The sequence below is a fragment of the Pinus tabuliformis genome, chromosome X (genome assembly GCF_031772625.1).
Source record: "Pinus tabuliformis cultivar Carrire ecotype Pingquan chromosome X, CPIR1, whole genome shotgun sequence".
Classification (NCBI taxonomy): Eukaryota; Viridiplantae; Streptophyta; class Pinopsida; order Pinales; family Pinaceae; genus Pinus; species Pinus tabuliformis.
Window position 1 is genome coordinate 771,646,072 of NC_142308.1, and position 21,547 is coordinate 771,667,618.

Here is a 21,547-nt window from a genome sequence, read left to right on the forward strand (position 1 = left end):
AAGGAAAAGTAAAGAAGTCTTGAGGATTCTAGTGATGATGACAAAGTGAAATTTAGGGAACTAGAATTGGTGGCCATGATTTTGATGGTAGAAGGAATAAAGGACAACCTTGTCCCATTCATAGCTAACATCGATCATGCTCATGAAATGTATGAAGCCTTATCAAAGTTATTTACTATTAAGAACATTGGTCAAGTAGCAAGTTTGAAGAATGAGCTAAGGACCACAAAGATGACTCGAGAAGACATAGTGGCATCTTTCTTTGTGAAGATAGCAAGAATCAGGGATGATCTTTTGGACATTGATGAAATTGTTCCAGACAAAGAATTCATGATCACTGCCCTATTAGGATTGCCATCTACTTGGAGTGCATTTGCTGTAGGACTTAACAATTAGAAGGTAGCTCCAACCTTTGAAGAACTATGAACTGCTTGCAGTAAGGAAGAATTAAGGATCTCATTAGCTGCCAATCTTGAAGGAGTGAAAGGACCAAGGAAGAAAGTTGACATGTCTAAGGTCGAATGCTATCAATGTCATAAGAAAGGTCACTATAGGAGTGACTGTCCCGACAATCCAAGAAACAAGAAGAGAGAAAGAGATCAAGCCAACTTTGTTGAAGAAGGAGACCCAAAGAAAGTCAAGCCCGAAGAATCTGACATTAGGGACTTACACTACTAAGTCCTTTGCTTGTAGCTTTAGATATCTTGTTTTATATGTTTTAGAATTTATAGGTTTTTAACATATTTTGGAAAAGACATTTTTATTGTTTTTATAAGTTTGTAGGTATCCCTCAAGCTTTGGAGGGAGCCCCCAACAACTCCCAAAGATAAGTATCTCATTTCCTTTCAGTTTTTGGTTTCATGTATTCATTTAGTTTTGATTATATTAAATACTAATCACCATTCTCCCTCTATTGTCTTGATTAGGAAGACATCTGCTATATCCTCAAGGAGTATGGAAGAAAGCCACTCAAGATAAGGTTTGTTAAGAAACAAAGGTACGCTTTAAAACATTGTTTTCTTGATAATAAATGCTTATTCATTTGACAATCTATTACTAACATTGTTGTGTCTAGCTATAGTGAATCATATTGATTCTTATTCTGGGTGATTCATCACTTGATAAATCTATACCACTCCTACTCTTAATTGATTTTATGGAACCATAGACAGGTTCTTGGAAAACCCTAACCTAAGGGTATGCTAATGTCAATGTGTGAAACCCTAACACAACTTAGGGATATTGTGAAATGCTATTTGAAGTTTTATTGATGATGTCATGTTTGGAATTTTGGTATGATCAGGACAACCTAACTTGTTAGGGTTGAAAGATAAGGTCTAAAACCCTGAACCTTTGAAGTATTGGTAATGTTGGGTTTGCTATGTTCCTATATTGAAACCCTAACTCATTAAGGTTTGGTGGAATGTGTAAGCAAGATCCTTATAATGTCTTAGAAATGATTTCCTTGGTATGTGTGTGTTTGTCTGATCAAACCCTAGTCTAATCAAGTTTGTTGTATGTCTAACTTTTTGATATTTGTGAAGTTGGGTTTGACTAACACATGATATAAAATGCCTTTGCATGATGATGAAACCCTAGGTGTATATATATATATATATATATATATATATAGGTGTGTGTGTGTGTGTGTGTGTGTGTGTGTGTCCATTTGGTTGAAACCCTAGCTTGGTCTAGGTGAGTATATGTATTAATGTTGTGGGACATATGATATGCTTATGCATGGTAATGAGTTCCTAGATGCATGTGTTGACCTAGTTATTGATGGTCTTAGGATTTACTATAAGTCCTTGCCTGAGATTCTAGGATGATGATATTTGGAAATTTAGGGTTTTGCAGCTAAACCTAGCAGCAGTTAAAATCTCTAGTATGTGTGATTTAACAATCTGAAATCTATTTATATAATGATTGTTGAGATTGTGAAAAAGAAATTATATGGTTATGGAGTTGAACCTTTGTAGAAGTAAAATCTCTAATGATAATATGATAATTTGCGATTTGTGTAAGATTGTTGAAATCTGAGTTTTGGTTGAGATTGATGGTTGATTGAAAATCTAGGGTTTGCAACTAAACCTAATGGAAGCTGGTCATGTTAATGACTAATATGTGATTGGTTTTGATTGATTATTTTGTATGAAATCTAGGATTTGTATGAATCCCTAGTGGAAATTCTAACATATGAATTTTGAAAGTTGTTAGATACCTTCTAGACGGATATTTGTTTCAGTTGATTCTAAGGTTTGCTTTATGTTGTAGGATGGTATGTCATACCTTTGGAAGAAACATTGAAACCCTAGATGGAATTAAAGTTGTTATGAAGTAGTCTAGGGTTTATGACAAATTCCCTAGCAAGATGTTGAAGAGTATTTATCTCTTGTTTTGGTATCTGATATATGTAAGGTTGAAACGCTTCCGTAATTTTGATATGGATAATTTCATGCTTCTATAGGTTTGGTTGTACTTGCTATCTAAGTTGTGTAGGTACACAATCTTCAATATAAACATGGTAGGGATGATATAACTCTAATGAAATGGTTGGAAGCCACGAAAGATTCTCCGCTGACAAAAAGAAGAAGCTGATCTCCCTGAGGAAGCCTGAATAAAAGAAATCTCCCTAATATTAAGAGGGAGTTTGGATAAATAAATGCTCCTTAGTTAAGAGGGAGGGCATAGCTTGGTTTGATTGAAGAATGAATTTTGGAGGATATGTTGCTACATGAGAAGTAGGAAAGGAAAGTGTATGATTGAGAAATCTTTTGTCAGAGATTCGATTGATAGCCCTACTATGAAAAGTTGAGAAGTAACATCGAGTTGTTTGGAAGACCTCGAAGGTTTGTATTTGATTATGTACATATGAAAGTACATTATTGATTAGGGTTGTGTTTGTACAGGTGAATCTCTCTAAGGTTTTGATAACATGCTGGTTACCAATCAGTTTAATTGGGAGAGATTGGTTATCCTTGATTTGCTGGATATAGGGATGTTGAGGCTTTGTGAGTGAAGCATTGCCTGAGAGGACATCTGGTCGGCACTTTGTGTTGATGTTTATGTCCCGGAGTTGGAAAAGGTGGTGTTGATTATAGAGCTCTGTTTTTGGATACACACTTGGATTTCTGGGTTGGTGGTTAGCAAGTAAGCTTGATGGTACCTAGAGAGTCTAAAATCTTGAGTCCATGTTATTTCCACTTGGATAGATTGCCCTGGTCAGGAATCTAGTCCGTGGAATTGTAGTGCCTAAATTATTGAGAGACCAATGGATAGATTGCCTTGGTCAGGAATCTAGTCCATGGCATTGCGGTGCCTAAAGTTCTTCATTGTTCATATAGTTTGAGATCTTCCATTGTACTTGTATATGATGAATACCTCCCTAGTTAAGAGGGAGTGTTGGAAAATGTAACTAGGTTCGGTCTTCATTTAATGTATTTGAGTCATCTTGTAATGTACTTGTCAAAAGAATAAAGAAAAGAATTATTATTATTATTATGACTTATTAAAGCATGGGTTTCATGCTTGGGTCACCATCTTTTCGGTCAAAGTCCCCATTGAGGACTTCTAGGATTTATTCCGAGTCAATAGAGTCATTGTGTGTTTAAAGAGACCCTTCTTGGGCTTTTGAATCATGTAAAATGGTTAAGTATTGAGTCAAATATGATTTATGTATCCTCCACACCAAGTCGACCTAGAAGAAATCAAGTCTGCCTAAGGACCCTAATTCGACCTCACATATAGCTTATAAATACAAGCACATCGAATTCATTTGGAACACACTCTCTCACAAGAAGTTCGATATCTCTTGTAGCCGGGAAAAGCGCAAAGTATATTTCCGGGAAGCCAAAGGAATTGCGAGTTGGGTGGAGCCTAAGGAGAAGAAGAAAATCAAAATTTTGGTACCTCTTTCTCTCTGTTTCGTGCCCTAGATTGGGAGATCGAAGTCTTCCAAGTTTCACTATTGCCGGAAGCTGCTGCCTAGTTGAAGTTGCTAGAAAGGGGTCGAAATTCTTGGAGGCTGACTTGGTGTGGAGGGAAGGTCTTGTCTTGGTATAGGGTGAAGAGTCTCAAAGAATACTATTGAAAGGAAGAATTTCTTGACTGGGTTTTCCCCTCGAGGGGGGTTTTGCCCTGGCATAATGCGTACATTTGGTGTCTATTGTTTTATGTGCTGTTGCTTTGGTCATTGCTTGATGAACTAAAAGAAAGAAGATATAAAGAATCGTAATAACAAGAAGCATCACAAATCAAGAATAAGAAAATCTTTCTGCCTTTCTGATTTTCTAACATGTACTTCACTCATGCAGATGTCTTAGAACATCCTCCTTGAGACCCTTCCACGAGAATTTCTCTCTAATGGTCCTATAAGTCTTGAGGAATCCTAGATGCCCTGCCAATGGTGAATCATATGTTGTATGCATAATCTTCCCTTTTAATTGAGACTGTGGCACCAAGTAAATCCTGCCCTTGTAGTAAATGATGTCATTGACCACCCTGTATCTGTCATCCTGTAGCTAACCATCCAATACCTCACAAGCCAACTTATTCTTCGAGTACTCCACGAGAAGGTGGGATCTCCAATCCATTGAGATGTCCATAAGAGAAAATGTTGTTGGCCTCCTGGACAAGGCATCTACAACTGTATTGTTCATGCCCTTAATATAATCTATCTTGTAATTAGGTGCTTGGATCTTGTTGACCCACTTCTATTGCTTGCCATTGACCTCCTTTTGATCTTGAAAGAATCTAAGACTGTTATGATTGGTCTTTACCATGAACTTGTTGCCCACCAGGTATGGCCTAATCTTGGCCAATCCATGCATAATGGGCAACATTTCCTGATCATAGATGGAATAGAGGCGCTCATAGTCTTTGAGCTTCTTGCTCTCATCAAATGCAATGGGATGGTTGTTTTGCATCAAAACTGCTCCTATGCCTTTTCTCGAGGCATCAGAGTCAAGAACAAATGGTTGTGTAAAATCTAGCAATGCTAATACATGACATGTGCTCATGACCTCCTTGAGCCACTCAAAGGCTCCTTGTGCTATGTCAGTCCGAACAAAAGCTCCTTGGTGAGATCTGTTAGAGGTGCTGCCAACTGAGAGAACCCCTTAACAAACTGCCTATAATATGTGCAGAGGCCTAAGAATCCTTTCAACATCTTCACAATCCTCGGGGTTGGCCTCTCAATAATGTTAGTTTTTGTAGCATCGGATGTGTTCTAGCCATGAAATTTGGTGGAGAGGCTAGAATACATGAGATCTCCAAAACCTAGAAATTGTTTCTGGAAATTCCGCCTAGAAGTGTCTCAATTAGATTATTAATCGATTTTTAAATATTTTCTAAGTCTAAACTTAGGGAATATGGTTAATTAATCAGTATTAATTGAGATAAGGTGAGAATCATCTAGAAACTCACATGGATCGATCCAGAGATGATCTTAGCCATTGATTAAGTTTTAATCTTGGCTGTTGGTGCTCCAACAATGGATTATAAGAGGAGATCGATGTGGTGATGGAGAATACACCAGAGCAGATACTCAGTTGCCCAGGTAGTTCGATTTTCTCAATAGCAGCAACTCAACAGAGAAGATAGAGCTAGAGGGTGAGTAGCAGGTGGAAGAGGAGGGTAGTAGCATTCCAGGAGGAAGGTTTCCAGTTCTTGGAAGAGGCAAAGGAAGGAAGGCCGAAATTCTCAGAGGGCTAACGTAAGCTCTGTGCAGAGGGTGACGCAGGGAGCTCAACGCAGAGGCTAGGGAGGCAGTTCGGAGGCATAAAATAGCTGTGGGCTGAGAGAAAATTCTTATGATAATTTTACCAGTATTTTCCTCAAATTAGATTGCCATTTGGGCATCTAAATTATTGTACTCAGGATTGCTGCTAAATAATAATAATAAAAACCTCATCTGATGCACCGGTTTTACCACATTGGGTTTTTCCAGGGGCAATTGTCCAAAAATAATAGTGTCAAAATTCTTGCGTGTGAGCTAGAATTTCTCAGTTTTCAGCATTTTATTTTCTGCAGTATTTTTATGGTAAAAATTGCAGTGGTGATTTTATTCGTTGTTTGTTGTAGCAAATAAACTGCATAATTAAATTTTCTGTTAGAAGAATAATTTGACGTTGCTAAAATAGATACAAATTTCGCATGGTATCAGAGCAAAGTTGATCAACTAGAGAGGTAAGAAAAATGAGGAAAATGAAATTTATTGCTCAGCAAGGGTGGTAGGTCGAAATTCCCAAAGGCAGCGTAGTATTTTGCCAAGGGGCCTAGTTGCTTGAGAAAAGACCAATTTTTCTAAGAGGGGTTGAAAAATTCGATCCTTCTAGATCGAGTGATTCCAGAGGTAGAGGGAGCAACTCAGTACCTTCGTTGGATAGATCTCTAGCTAGGCGTAGAGGGCTTTGTAGTAGTTTGCTAGAACAGAGCTAGTGTCGGGGTGGAAAAGAGGAATAGCACACTATAAATTCTTCGGCATAACCATGGATAGAAGTAACATTCATGAGACTTCATATTTATCTTCTAGATTGGAGGACGAATTTGCTTGCTTAGTAGGATCAACTTCACAGGGAGTCTGGTATATAGACAATGGAGCATCAACTCACATGACAGGGGTTAGAGAATATTTCTCTAGCTACAAAGAGGAGCAGATGGACTTCCAAATTACTATGGGAAACAAAACGAAATGTACTCTAGTAGGGAGAGGTACCATAGATTTTTAGAGGGAGTCAGGAGCAAGCACCAACGCTACAGATGTATTGCATGTGCCAGGATTGGGTATGAACCTGATTTCAGTATCCCAGTTATAGGATAAGGGGTATGATATTCACTTCGAAGGGAAGAAAGTGTATGTCAAACACCCAAGCTGGAAAAGGTAAGATAGATTGGAGTTCAAAGTAACAGATTGTACTGGTTAGTAGCTTACAGATTGGTTCTCCAATGGCACTAATAGGCAGTGACAATAGTAGTGGGAAGGAGTTGAATGAGTTATGCTATAGGAGAATGGGACATCTACACCATGGAGCACTCAGGATGCTCAGAGAAATTGTAACAGTGGTTCTAGAACTTGGCACGAAACACGATGATGTGTGCAAAGGATGTGTACTTGGGAAGTATGCTAAGGCAACATTTCCAAGAAGTGATAGAAGACTTGATGGCATGTTAGGATTCATACATTCAGATATTTGCGGCCCAATGTCCACTAGAGCTTTTAGGTGGTGCCGAATATTTCTTCATCTTTATTGATGACCATTAGAGGAAAACTTGGATCTAGTTCTTGAAGACCAAAGAAGAGGTCTTCGATCGTTTCAGAGAGTTTAAGGCTCTCGTGGAGAATGCGACAAGGAAGAAGATCAAGGTGCTTCGCTCAGATAATGGTGGAGAATATATTGATAAAGACCTCACAAATTTATGTGCAAAGGAAGACATTAAGAGAGAATGGACAACTCCATATAATCCATAACAGAATCGTGTAGCGAAGCAGAAAAATAGAACCATTCTTGGAGCTACAAAGGCTATGTTATATGACCAGGATCTACCCAAATTTCTATGGGTAGAAGCATGTAACACGAAAGTATATATTTAGAATAGGATTCCTCATAGAGTATTGGGGAACAAAATGCCAGAAGGAGTCTTCACAGGAATGAAGCCAGAAGTTACCCACTTTAGAATTTTTGGCAGCGCTGCTTGTTGCCACGTGGCAGATGATAAACATACCAAACTGGATCAGACTCTAGAGAAGGGGTTCTTAGTTGGGTACAATGAAATCTCAAAGGCATATAAAATCTACATTCCTAGCAATAGGAAGATTGTAGTAAGGCGAGACGTGAAGTCCATGGAGGACCGACCTTTCAGGTGATCTCGTGAGATGCCTGCGGGTGATCAGAATCAGTCAACAAAAGCTCCTTTGGTCTAGTAGCAGGGGTAGTCACAGGGGAAACCAGTGGGACATGTAGGAGGACAGTCACAAGGATCTAGTACTGTGACCAATACCAACATTTCCTCAGGTGCAGGAAATCCGAGGAGTTCTCAGCAGACGGAGCAACAGAGGCAGGATGGGGAGGAGCTGGTTGAACCTCCCACGACTAGTGATCGAGTCAGCGGAGAGGTTCGTAAAACATTGAGAGATGCAAAGGAGTTTATTGGAACTCCTAGGACGAACAAAAGACAATGCAGACAACCTGACAGGTTCCAAGTATTGGTGGCTGAGGTTGCAGAACCTTTTGGCTTTCAGGAGGCCGCACAACATCAAGTGTGGGTAGATGCCATGGCATAAGAGTATAGCTCTATCATGACGAATGATGTTTGGGAGGTAGTGCTAAGGCTGGAAGACAGATCAATTGTAGGTTCTAGATGGATCTGTAAGATCAAATATGCGACAAACGACAGTGTGGAAAAGTACAAAACTAGGTTCGTGGCAAAGGGGTATGCACAAAAAGAAGGGATAGATTATGAGGAGACCTTCGCCCCACTTGCTAGGTACGCTTCTATCCGGTTAGTTATATCCCTGACAGCCTAGATACGATGGCAGATTCACCAGATGGACGTCAAGACAACCTTCTTGAACGAGGTGATAGTGGAGTAAGTGTACATACAACAACCATAGGGCTTTGAGACTCATGAGAGGCACACTCATGTGTGCAGATTGAAGAAAGCTCTATATAGACTCAAGCAGGTTCCCAGGGCATGGCATGGTAGGATCAAGGTTACTTGGGAGCGGGAGCAAAAGCGGGTGCGAGAGCGACTTTTTCAGAAGCTCCTGGTTTGGGAGTGATTCGGGAAGCGATTTTTATATAATATATATATTTTTATATTTTGATGCATATATGTCAACAAAAGCATGTAGAATGATGAATTAGATATAAAAAGCATCAAAACATAGATTGAACCATATAACATCAATCATCTAGAAGTTATAATCTTCATCAGCCATGTCCACAAGTTAGTAACATACAACATGTTCAGTCTCATGATTCATCAATCTTAAAGTTTGAAGCTTTCAAAATTCAATATATAACATTTATCATCATTGATTAGCAAAGTCGTATTTGTAAGTTAAGTGTAACCATTACAACAAAGAATATCTAACATGAAATGAAATGACTTTCAACTTTCACGAAGCATCATATTCATAATTCATTACCAATGAGTTATAATTGCCAACTTCAAACTCCAAACTTAAATTGTCATATATTGTTTACAAAAAATATCCTAATAAATATGAAAGAGTCAATAGTTATTAAAACTAGTAGAAACTAGAAAAGGCAAGTAAATCTATTATCTATTGCTAATTCTTGGGCCTCTTGCCACGAGAAATGTCTAATTTCTGAGCAGGTCATGGTATTGGTGGTCTTCTAGGAGTCTCCTCCCCCATAGTCGCACGACCAGAACCAAAAGGAACATGCCCTCCATGTGAGGATGTAGATGGAGGTGGCGACAACAAAGGAACAATAGTTGGAAATCAAGCACTGGCATTGCTACTGGATAGGGGTGGCATGGTTGTTGTTGCTTCATCATCATCTCCCAAAAATTCTACTTCCAATTCTTTAAGATGTATAGTGTCATCCTCCAAATTATCGTCCTTTGGGTGGTTGTCCCAAATTTTATATGTTGGATCCTCATAAGCTTGATCACAATAATGTCTCAACAACCTCAAGTTGTAGTGCACATAAACCAAGCTTTCTGCTTAGTTTACATTAAGTCTGTTTCTTCTCACATTACGTATGAAGCTGTAGGTGCTCAAACACCTCTCTGCAGAAGAAGTATTTACAACCTGTGAGAACTTTTTTTTCCAATTTTGGCAAAAGTCCCATGCTGCCATATGCTTCCCACCATTGAGAGCATCGGATCTGTGTCTATCTTCCATTGCATGCAAAGAACCAAACAAACTAGTGCAATTGAAGTATCTGCCTAATTCAAGACGCAGATTAGCACACTCCTCCCTATCAGGGACTAGCTTGTCTAATGCTTTCATATATCCCTCTTGTACCTCTGGATTTGTATGGGGTTTGGCCCTAACCCCACCCCCAGGTGCAGGTTGGCCCAACCAAGATGGAGAGTAGTATTTTGGCATAAGGATATATGCCAAGGCATGTAGTGGAACATTAAGTTTATTCCACTGTGTACACACACAATTGTGAATCATTGTATACAAGTTGGGATCATCTTCCTGAACAATATCTTTTATTTGCCCCAACATGGTATCCATCTGCTCATACACCTCCCCAATCACTGGTTTATCTGTATCTGCAAAACGAATCATGCTATAAATGGGCTTGGTGAATTGCAATACTTGCCTCACACGTGCCCAAAACAGACCATCAAGAGCGGTCTCCTCCACCTGTTCAAAACCTTGCTTGTTAGCTGCATTTGTAGCCTTGTCCTTTAATACCTGCCAGTGTGGACTTGATACCATGCTAGCCAATGACTCTCTTATGTTCAAAAGGCGCCTGAAGGTGAGGTAATAGCTAGCAAATCTAGTCTTCGCAATCTTCAACAACTCCAATATTGGGTGACTGCAGAACAACCCATGGGTATTGCTATGATTTGTAACAAATTTTATCGTTTGTTTGCCTCTCTTGTACAAATCACCAATCCATTTGTATTGTTGGGTTTTTTTCTTAATAATATCATGCATCAAAAGGTTCATTTTGTGAACCAAACACCCAAACCAAAATATGTTGGGGTATTTATCCTCAATAATTGCTCCTGTTGCCTTATAATTAGCAACATTACAGTGATGACTTAGATGACATTGTATGGCCCAATACGTTCAATTGTTTTCAAGTAATGGTTCTGCAATGTTGATGCTGGTCTTGAACTTCTCTGAGTAATCATATGCTGAAAGGAAGATGACACCACTAACAGACACAACAAGAACACTTATCAATGACTTGCCTTTTACATTTGTCCATCCATCAGATACAATGGACACCCCATGCTCAGTCCAAGAATTTGTCATTCTACTCAAAGAATGTGATATTTTTGCTTTTTCATGATCAAGTCCAACAATTCTAGCCTTGTCATACCCAGGGCTCTTGTATCCTTTGGGGGCATCATTTATGGCAAAAACCATTTCATGCCAATAAGGTGAGCGAAGAACATTGAATGGTATCCCACATGCATAGAGAAACCGGTAAATTTTTGAATCCACATCATTCCTACACCCTTCGTCAAGGAAATATGATATGGTTCTACGCCTTAAAGAGATATTTGCTTCTGTGCCTCCATATCTGTTACCATGGGAGGACGTTGAAGGAGTTCTTTGTGCATGTGATTGCGAGCTATATTCAAAGAAACCCTTTGATTTTTTAGATTTGTATTGGGCTTCCTCCTCTTCACTTATCTATTTGGCTCTTTATATTGCTGACACATTTACACAAGCTTTGATTCCTATTGGTTTATCTCCATCCCGTGGCCTTTTCCCACAGAGGTAACGGGTGTATGGACCTGTGTAAGTTTTGTTGTAATGGTTGCATGTAAATTTGGTGGTTCCACTCCCTTTCCCCGCTTCAGACCTAGTAACATATTTCCACAATGGGGTTTGGTCTTGTTTAATTTTTGAGGCCTCATCATGTCCACTCTCTTCCTCCTCACCAAGGTACTCCTCTTTCGGGTTTTCATCGAATCCACTATAACCCACATCTTCATCATGATCAACCCTCCTTCTTCTACTCTCGAACACCATAATAACTAAAAAAGGAACCAACAAGAAGAAAATGCCAAGCCATATAGCCACGATGTTTGAAGTTTTGAGTCTGCAAAAATTGGAGGAATGGGAATGCGAAATAGAGATTTTTTATTTAGCAATGAACATAAAAAAACAAATATGGTAGATTAGAGTGTAGATCCTACCTCTTTGTTCAACCCCAAGCTCCAATCTCCCTTGCAATCTCGTCCAAGCTCCTCTCTCTTGCGCTCTCCAACTTAGAAAAATGGGTGAATAATGGGAGGGGAGAGGGTCTTTTTAACCTTTTCCCCCTCCCCTTCCCTCCCTTTCCTCTCCCTCTTCGTTTGCCGGTCTTCGCCTACCTCTTTCGGCCGCACGACCTTTTTCGGCACCGACAAGAGCGCTTTTTTAAGAGGGGGAGTGGTCGGTAGCGATCACTCACTGCTCCCCCTCTTAAAAAATCGCTCCTGGAGCGGTTAAGGAGTGATCGCTCCCCTAATCGCTCCCTCAAAACCACGGAGCGATTTTTTTTTAAAGGCAACGCACTCCCTAAATTTGCTCCCTTTGGGAGCGATTTCGGGAGTGTGTATGAGAGGTAGTTCTTGAGCGGAGCGCAAATTGGGAGTGGATTCGGGGGGGGAGGCGCTCCCCCGCAACCCTGGGTAGGATATACAACTACTTGCAGTAGATGGGATTCGTCAAGAGTGACATGGATCCCAACCTTTACTATTTGATGGTAGAGGGTGAACTACTCATTGTAGTTTTGTATGTGGATGATCTCTTTTTGACAGGATCATCGGGGCTCATAGAGGACTGTAAGAGGAACTTGGTAGCAGAATTTGACATGAAGGATTTGGGGTTGATGCATTATTTCCTAGGATTATCTTCCCTTGGCAAGGAAGATACACTACAAATATTATGAAGAGGTTCAGAATGCAGGATTGCATACCCATGTCTATGCCCATGATAACCAACTAGAAGAAGATAGATGCATCAGATGACAAGGATGTCGACCCCACCTTGTATAGACAACTTATTGGATCTCTCATGTATTTGGTCAACACTAAGCCAGATATCTGCTTCGCAGTCAATGCCCTAACTTAGTTCATGGTAGAGTCAAAGAGGGTACATTGGGCAACATCGAAACATATTCTAAGGTATGTTCATGACGCAGTCGATTATGGATTGAGATATACTTGAGAGGATGACGTCAAACTTTGTGGGTACACATGCAGATTGGGCAGGCAATTCAGTGGAAAGGAAAAGTACCTCCGGGTACTGCTTCAGTGTTGGATCAGGGATGGCTTCTTGGTGTAGTAGGAAACAGAAATCAGTAGCACTGAGCTCTGCAGAAGCAGAGTATATGACAGCGAACACAACTACGTGTGAAGCTATATGGCTTCCGAAGCTGCTAGTAAGCTTGTTCAAGCAGAGGATGGAGGCGACCAGTGTCTACTGTGATAATCAGAGTTGCATAAAGCTCTTTGAGAATCCAGTGTTTCATGACAGGTCGAAGCACATCGATATTCAGTGTCATTTCATTAGAGATTGTGTACAATGTGGAGCAATCCAGCTACAGTATGTTCCCACAGAAGAGCAAGTTGCAGATATACTCATGAAAGCTCTAGGGAGAGCTAAGTTCGTCTATTTTAGAGAACAAATGGGTATGGTGGAGAACTCGTTTCAGTAGCAGGGACAAATTACCTTGGATGATTCTCAGTTGCGGCAGCGACAGATGAGAGGGAATTGCAGTGCAGATGCAGCATTGGCAGCAGTATGGCAATGTCAGCAGCAACACAGATACATCGTATATAAGAGTTGCGCAGTGGTTGGCCAACGTGACAAGAGATGATGCAGAGACAGGGTGTGCAGTAGCACTAGAACACATTCCTTGTTAAGTGGGAGTATTAGTTTTTGTAGCATCAGATGTGTTCTAGCCACGAAATTTGGCGGAGAGGCTAGAATACATGAGATCTCCAAAACCCATAAATCGTTTTTGGAAATGCCGCCTAGAAGTGTCTCAATTAGATTATTAACTGGTTTTTAAATATTTCCTATGTCTAAACTTAGGGAATATGGTTAATTAATTAGTATTAATTGAGATAATGTGAGAATCATTTAGAAACTCACACGGATCAATCCAAAGATGATCCTAGCCATTGATTAAGTTTTAATCTTGGCTGTTGGTGCTCCAACAGTCGATTATAAGAGGAGATCGATGTGGTGATGGAGAATACACTAGAGCAGTTACTGAGTTGCCCAAGCAGTTCGATTTTCTCAGTAGGCAAGTCAACAGAGAGGATAGAGCTAGAGGGTGAGTAGTAGGTGGAAGAGGAGGGAAACAACATTCTAGGAGGAAGGTTTCCAGTTCCCAGAAGAGGCAAAGGAAGGAAGGTCGAAATTCTTAGAGGGCCAGCGTAAGCTCTATGCAGAGGGTGACGCAGGGAGCTGAGCGTAGAGGCTAGGAAGGCAATTTCAGAGGCAGAAAATAGCTCTTGGGTGAGAGAAAATTCTCACGATAATTTTTCCATTATTTTCCTCAGAGTAGATTTCCAGTTGGGCATCTAAATTATTATACTCAGAATTGCTGCGGAAGAATAACAATAAAACCCTCATTTGTTGCACCGATTTTCCCACATTGGGCTTTTCCGGGGACAATTGTCCAAAAATAACCATATAAAAATTCTTGTGTGTGCTAGAATTTCTTAGTTTTTAGTATTTTAATGGTGAAAATTGCAATTGTGATTTTATTCGTTGTTTGCCGTAGCAAATAAACTGCATAATTAGATTTTCAGTTAGAAGAATAATTTCTAGTTATTGCAATAGATAAAAATTTCACAAATAATAGCTCGTATCTTTTTGGTGTACTTGCACTCCCTGTCCTCCAATCACATGCCCCAAGTAGAGCATCTTCGTCAACCCAAACTCACATTTGGACAATTTGGCATAGAACTAGTGCTCCTCTAAAATCCTCAACACCTCATCCAAATGTTGCAAGTGCTCCTCCTATGTCCTGCTATACACCAAGATATTTTCAAAGAAAACCAATATGAACTTACACAACTGTTTGTGAAAGATGATTCATGCAAGACTTGAAGATGGTTGGTGCATTGATTAGACGAAAGGGCATAACCAAAAACTCATAGTTCCCATAATGGCATTGGAAAGCGATCTTTGGAATGTCTTTCTCCCTAACTTGAATCTGATGGCACCTTGAGCGAAGATCTATCTTGGAGAAATCCGTAGCTCTGCTCAACTCATACATCAACTCAGTGATCCTAGGGATTGGGTACTGGTTCTTAATGGTCTTCTCATTCAAGGCTTTGTAGCCTATGCACATCTGTAAGATCCTGTCATTCTTTTTCACCAAAACCACTGATGATGCAAATGGGCTTGAGTTAGGGCAGATATGGCCCAATGTAAGTAGCTCCTAGATTGCTTTCTCGATCTCATCCTTGTAGGCCTTTGGATGTTGGCACAAGGTGGTAATAATAGCCTGAACGCCCTCTTCTAGCTCGATAATGTGCTCAAAGCCTTTATCAAGAGGTCTTCTTGGGGGAATGTCTTCTAAAACCTTCTGATGCTTCTGCAATAGAGCCAAAAGTTCTATTGGATTGTTATGAACATAAATTATGTAAAAATAGATAATAACACTAAATCAAAACAATGATTAATTAGTGATTAGTTTAGTGAAGAGGTGTGTCCCCAAAGGACACGACCGTTCATAAAGGGACACTTGCCTAGGTATATAAAGAAGAACTTCACTGTAACATTGAACTATCACTTGTACATTTTATATATAATAAATTATTATTTCAAATACCTTTTGTGTATTTTTACGTTAAAGCCAACAAGCTATAGGTTTTGTTGCTTCAGTGGTATCAGAGCCATGGCGCACAATATAATCATGCGAGTCTTTGAACGTAGTTCACCGCACAATATGCCATTATGTTTACGTCCTGAATGCGTTGAGCAATTTAGTAAAATTCAAGAAGCATTTTAGCGATTAAAAAAATCATGTGCAAAAGTTACAGCATGTTTAAAGAAAAGTTATGCAGAGGAAGACGATAGTGATGGTGAAGAAACGAAACAAGGTGAAGCAGGAGAATAAGATTTTGATCAAAATGATGAGGTGGATGTGGACTATCTTGAGGAACAAGAAGATGAAAAATATCATAACAACGAGGAAGATGTTGAAGAAGACATTGATGATGATGAAGATGAAAATATGGAAGAAGAAGAAGAAGAAGATATTTTTGAAAGTAATTATGAAGATGACATATTTGGGAAAAAAATGGATTATGGGAAAGAGAAGGAAGAAAACCATGAACAAAATGAGGGAGAATCACTACATTCTGAGAAAATTGGAGAAGACAGTCCAATGTACAAAACGCAAGGGTTTAATTGGGATGATAATGAAATTGGAGATGAGTCAAATTTAGATAGCACAAGTAGTTACAGTGGAAGTGTTGTGAAGAGGGGCTTGCCAAAAATTCGTTTTCACTGTTACCTTCCAAGATCTCTCATTATCAAAGAAATAACAGACCTCTCACCTTTCTCAAAATCTCTCCTATCATATTGTCCTTGCCTCGGACTATCTGTGTTAGCAACTCTAGCACTAGCATTAAAGCAAAACCAGATTCAACCGAAGCAAAGTCGGATAATTCTTCAAATAATTACACCAGGTGGAAACCCATTACGAGGAAGGTGGCAATGCGTGTTGGTTATGTTGGGACTAATTACAAAGGTCTGAAAATTCAACGAGACTGTTTCTACAATGACAATTGAGGATGAATTGGAAAATGCTATTCTCAAGGCGGGAGGAATGCTTGAGAGTAACTATGGAAATCTACATAAAATCAGATGGAAGAGGAGAAATCGAATTGACAAAGGGGTACATTCTCTGGCTACAGTAATAACAATGAAAATGGAGATTCCTGATGGTGCATGGGAGGAAGATCCAGATGGTATGGCACTTGCAGATGTTATCAACGGGCATCTTCCATACAACATAAGGACTTTCAATAAGTGATTCGATGCAAGAAATGAATGTAATAGTCGAAAATATGTGTATCTTCTTCCAGCTGAAGTTATAGGCATTAGAAATTCCAGCAGTCCTGAAGAAATACAGAGCCATGTCAAGGAATTCAGAGAAACACTGTAGTTATTTGAGGGGAGGTATCCTTTTCGCAATTACACTATCTGTGCACAGTACAGAAAGTGTTCACCCAAGAGTGTTATTAAAATATCCAGAGCAAATTCTTTGGTTGAGAAAAGATCTAGACGAAAATCAAAGGAAGTTCAAATAAAGGGTGGAAATGATGCAAGCAAGAGAATATTATACAAGTTAGAAAAAAAGAAAATAGACTTCCGCATAGGAATTGGAGAAGGAGAATACAGTTCAATGACAAACACTAAAAGTGTAACCATGGAAAATGACAGCAGGAAAGATTCAAATTATACTGTCATGAATTGTTATCGACTCTTTGTTGATCTGGTTGGGTTAAAAAATATGGAAATTGAATCAACGACTTTTGTATTTGCCGCAAGGTGGAACGAATTGCCGCAAGATCTTCATATGGATATATTCTATTGGCTTCCTGTGCAATTTGTGTATAGGTATCGAATTGTGTGCAAGCAATGGAACGACTTGCTTTCCTCAAACTATTTCATAACTTGGTTTTGTGAGGCGTCTATCACGAAGTAGCCATATCTGGCAGTACTCGCTTTAAATCCAGAAAAGCCTTGTATGTTTTTCTGCTTCTGCAGGAGTATTCGTATAAATCAACTTGGGCATGTTGTTTAGCCTGGGCTTGTAGATGCCGATGCTACGTTCACTAACGGCAAGGATATCTGAGTTTACCCTCTTTACCTTGACCCTATTAACGATTTTCGATTTGTTTGTTTTGACCTTGCAGACTTGGATTCTATGACGTGTGAGGAAATCAAGCTTGCGCCAGAAGATGTAGCGGTTGGTATGCAGTTGGCAAACACAGATACAATGGGAACACGATCGCTGCGAAACAGCGTGACCTTTGCCAAAGAGCGTGACTTCCGGTCAAACAACGTGACAATCAACGATGTGACTTCCCTTGGATTATACATAAAAACTATATATATATATATATATTTATAGTTTCATAATAGTTCGATTATATAATTAAAATTAACTTAATTGAAAAAAAATATTATGATATATATATATATATATACACACACATATATATATATATTAAAAAAAATTATTATTATTAAAAATAAAAATGGAACAACCCTAATCCCAAGGTGGTACTATCAATGATTACACATGCCAAATTGACGTGTTCAAATGAAGAAATTATTAGCGGAAGTGGAGAAGACATTTGTAGCAGATAAGAAATCAAGTCTTTTCATCAAGAAGCTTTGAGGACAAAGCTTTTTGAAGAGGAAGGCAATGTTATGAACATAAATTATGTAAAAATAGATAATAACACTACATCAAAACAATGATTAATTAGTGATTAGTTTAGTGAAGATGTGTGTCCCCAATGGACACGACCGTTCATAAAGGGACACCTGCCTAGGTATATAAAGCAGGCTCTAATTGTAACATTGAACTATCACTTGTACAATTTATATATAATAAATTGTTATTTCAAATACCTTTTGTGTATTTTTACATTAAAGGCAACAAGCTTCAGGTTTTGTTGCTTCATGGATACTATTGTGGCTGATCCATTGATCCCCTATCTGTTTTTCGACACTCCATTGCCAATTTGATGTCCACATGCCTTAGTTCTGCCTCTGTCATGTTTGATGATACCACTTTTGGTGGATATGTGTGCATGCCTCCCAAAATCACTTTCTTGCCCTCTGGTCCCATGAACTCCATCTCCATCTCCCTATAATTAGTGGTGTAGAACCCCATGGATTAGAGCCACTGAACTTCCAATACAACATTGGTGTTAAGAACATTCATGACAAAGAAATCATTTGTGGTTGTCTAGTTTCCCATTGTTAGGCTTGTTGTCGCCTAAAGTGTACACCTAAGGCACAATGCTCAAAGTCAGGGCTGTCACTCTGAACCTTACTCACTCCATTTAAGCTCTCTCCTAGACAAGCTAAGGGGGGTAGTCCCTAAAGATGGATGGAAGAGGAAACTTGTTGGAACAACAAGTCCTAGGAGACTAAGGAGATCTAAAGGGCAAGGCAATTATTATTATTGACTTGATTGTTAATTAGAGCAAGTGTAAATGTTTATGAGCGATGAGATATATAAATGAATTCAATTAAGATCAATATGGCAAATATAGTTTGTGAATGATAGACCAGTGCCTTATCAATGCTCAATTAAGATACTTGCAAGTAAATGGATGCTCAAGTCCCAATAACAACAATGCTACGAAAGAGATGTTAGTACAAGAAAAATGACACAATATTCAAAGTATGCACAGATAATTACAACTTGCAGTAACATATAACTTGTACTTCAAAATAGATACTCAAGTAAAGTATGACAATATAGATAAACAATGAGTAGGGAAATAAAAGACAACCACAAGAATGCCAATGTAATATTGCAAGGAAAATGTAATGCCCACAATGATCAATATGCCGCAAGAAATAGAAAGTTAGAAAGTTGAGATGCAAAACAAAACTGGGTGAAGTATAAAATCTTGGTTGATTTTAGTTAATGCCTAATCTAGACGAATCCTTCTCCTCAATTGTTTAGAAACTAGTCTTACACAAGGTTCTAGAAAGAAGTCTAGGGAAAGGAGGCTAAGGCCTCATTAACCCTGGAGTTCTAATGTCCCAAGTGCCTCTGTCCTTACAAGGGATTGCCCACAAGAGAACTATGACGTCACTTGTTTCGACTGTTGAGTAAGGGTCTAGCTTCTCAAATTAGATGAAGAAGGTGGCCTTAAAACTTTCTATAAAACCAAGCTTATGCGTGGAGGTAAATTTTAAGATGCAAGTTAAGATCCTAAATGCAATGGCTTTAAAGATATATCAATGATATTCAATGTTGGTTCAAAGGAATCAAGATGCCAATTTGCTTCCAAGAAGTAAGTGCCAAGATATGAGATAAATGCTTAGAGCACAAGATTAGCTTATACAAGGATTAATGAAACATATAAATATTACTCAAAGAAACAAAATGTTAGAGAAATAACCCAATTTGTCTTAATGTGAAATGAATTATTGATTAAATTTGTAATGTTACTTTACTTAAAATGTATCCTTTATCCTTTAAGAATGTTTTAAGAGCAAGTATGGTTATATCACACAAGTAGCTTTTCAAATGATGAGAGATAACTTCAGTACATAAGTAACTGAGATCTCTTAGCCAAGCAAATGCTATTCTGTTGATTTGGGGTAGCATCGGATGTGCTCTAGCCATGAAAATTGATGGAGAGGCTAAAGCACATGAGATCTTCAAGACCCAGAAATGGTTTGGGGAAATTCCACCCGGTTAGAGAGATATTAAAATAATTAATATTTTTAATGGAGTTCCTAAGTCTAAACTTAGGAAAATTAAAATATTAATGGGTATTAATATAAAACTGAGTGAGAATGTTCTAAATGACATGGATCAAGCCAAATCTAATCTTAGCCGTTGATTAGAGACTTAATCTTGGCCGTTGAAGACTCAACAAGAAAAGTATAAGAGGAGGCTTGAGGGTTAGTTGGAGATGCACCAAGATTGATTAGTCAGTTTGATTTTCTAGAGCGAGGTTTGTTGAGAAAATTCGAACAAGTCATCTGAGTTGCAGCGAGGGGCAGTGAGTACATAGCAGAGAGGCAGAGATAGTGTTGGAAGGCCAGCGTAGTGATTGAGGAGGCTATGCAGAAGGCCAGAGAGACTGCGCAGAGGCTAGCAGGGCCTGCGTGGGTGACACAGAAGGCGAGAGAGCTGACACAGAGAGACAGAGGGCTGACGCAGGGGGTTCCAGAGCTATGCAGAGGCCAACAGGGCTGACGTATAGCCTTCGAGAAGCGCTGGAAGGATTTTCGTGGGGCAGACTTGCTGAATATCTGCTTCCGAAGAGAGGTATTATTGCCAGATAGAAATCTTTGTTGGGTGGTGTTGTCGCACGGATTGGCACGACAACGCTCAGACCCGGGGCTGTCACCTTGATCCCCGATCCCTCCGTTTAAGCCTGTCTCCCGCGGCTAAGGGGGGTAGTCCCTGTGAGATGATGAGACCAACTGTCGACTAGTTGGTTGGGAGACACGAGATACGATATAAAAAGCACTCGATGGATTTGATTAATTTAGCAGACCAGTGCCTTAAGAGATTGTGGTTAAAACGATTACTTGTTAAATGATATAAAAATATGGACCATGAACAACAATCATCTATAATCAGCTAAATCACAATGCTCTTAGAATGACCAAAACGATATCCAGCAACTGAAAATTTTGAAGAGATAAATGCCTTAAACCACCACGAGAATCATGAATTATTAACCAGACATCGTATTCGTATCTCGACTTGAAAATTTTAGATCTCAGCATGAAAGATATAACGAGACAATAACTGGATCTGGCAAACAAGAGAATTTTCCATAAATTTTTTATTACTTTTTCAAATATTTATTTATTTATTTTTTTATTTTTTGCATTAAACAAAAGTTAAAAAATGAAATGTAACAACTAATCTAGAAACTAAACTATATTGGAAATAAAGCATAAAGCTAAAATTTATATTTTTTTATTTTTTTTTATATTGTAGAAATGAAAATTAAAAAATCTATAAAACCATAAAAAACTTTAATCTATTCTAAACATAAATTAAATTAAACACTAAAATCTAAAATCTAATTAAAACCTAGCTCTAAACCAAAACAACAACTAACATTAACCTACAACGTAACCACTAAAAAAAATCTA

The 21,547-nt window shown here is 38.8% G+C and overlaps 2 pseudogenes across 1 annotated transcript in view; both read left to right on the plus strand.

Annotated features, from left to right (window-relative positions):
- The first annotated feature begins 8,529 nt into the window (after nt 1-8,529).
- Nucleotides 8,530-16,706, plus strand: LOC149142159 (putative tRNA pseudouridine synthase pseudogene; annotated as a pseudogene).
- A 396-nt stretch (nt 16,707-17,102) lies between these two features.
- The window catches only part of LOC149142160 (uncharacterized), a 60,414-nt pseudogene continuing 55,969 nt past the window's right edge, over nt 17,103-21,547 (plus strand). The window contains exons 1-3 of the transcript XR_016265093.1: nt 17,103-17,293; nt 17,444-17,451; nt 17,593-17,756. The product of XR_016265093.1 is annotated as an uncharacterized LOC149142160 (transcript). The remainder of the gene's footprint in view (nt 17,294-17,443; nt 17,452-17,592; nt 17,757-21,547) is intronic.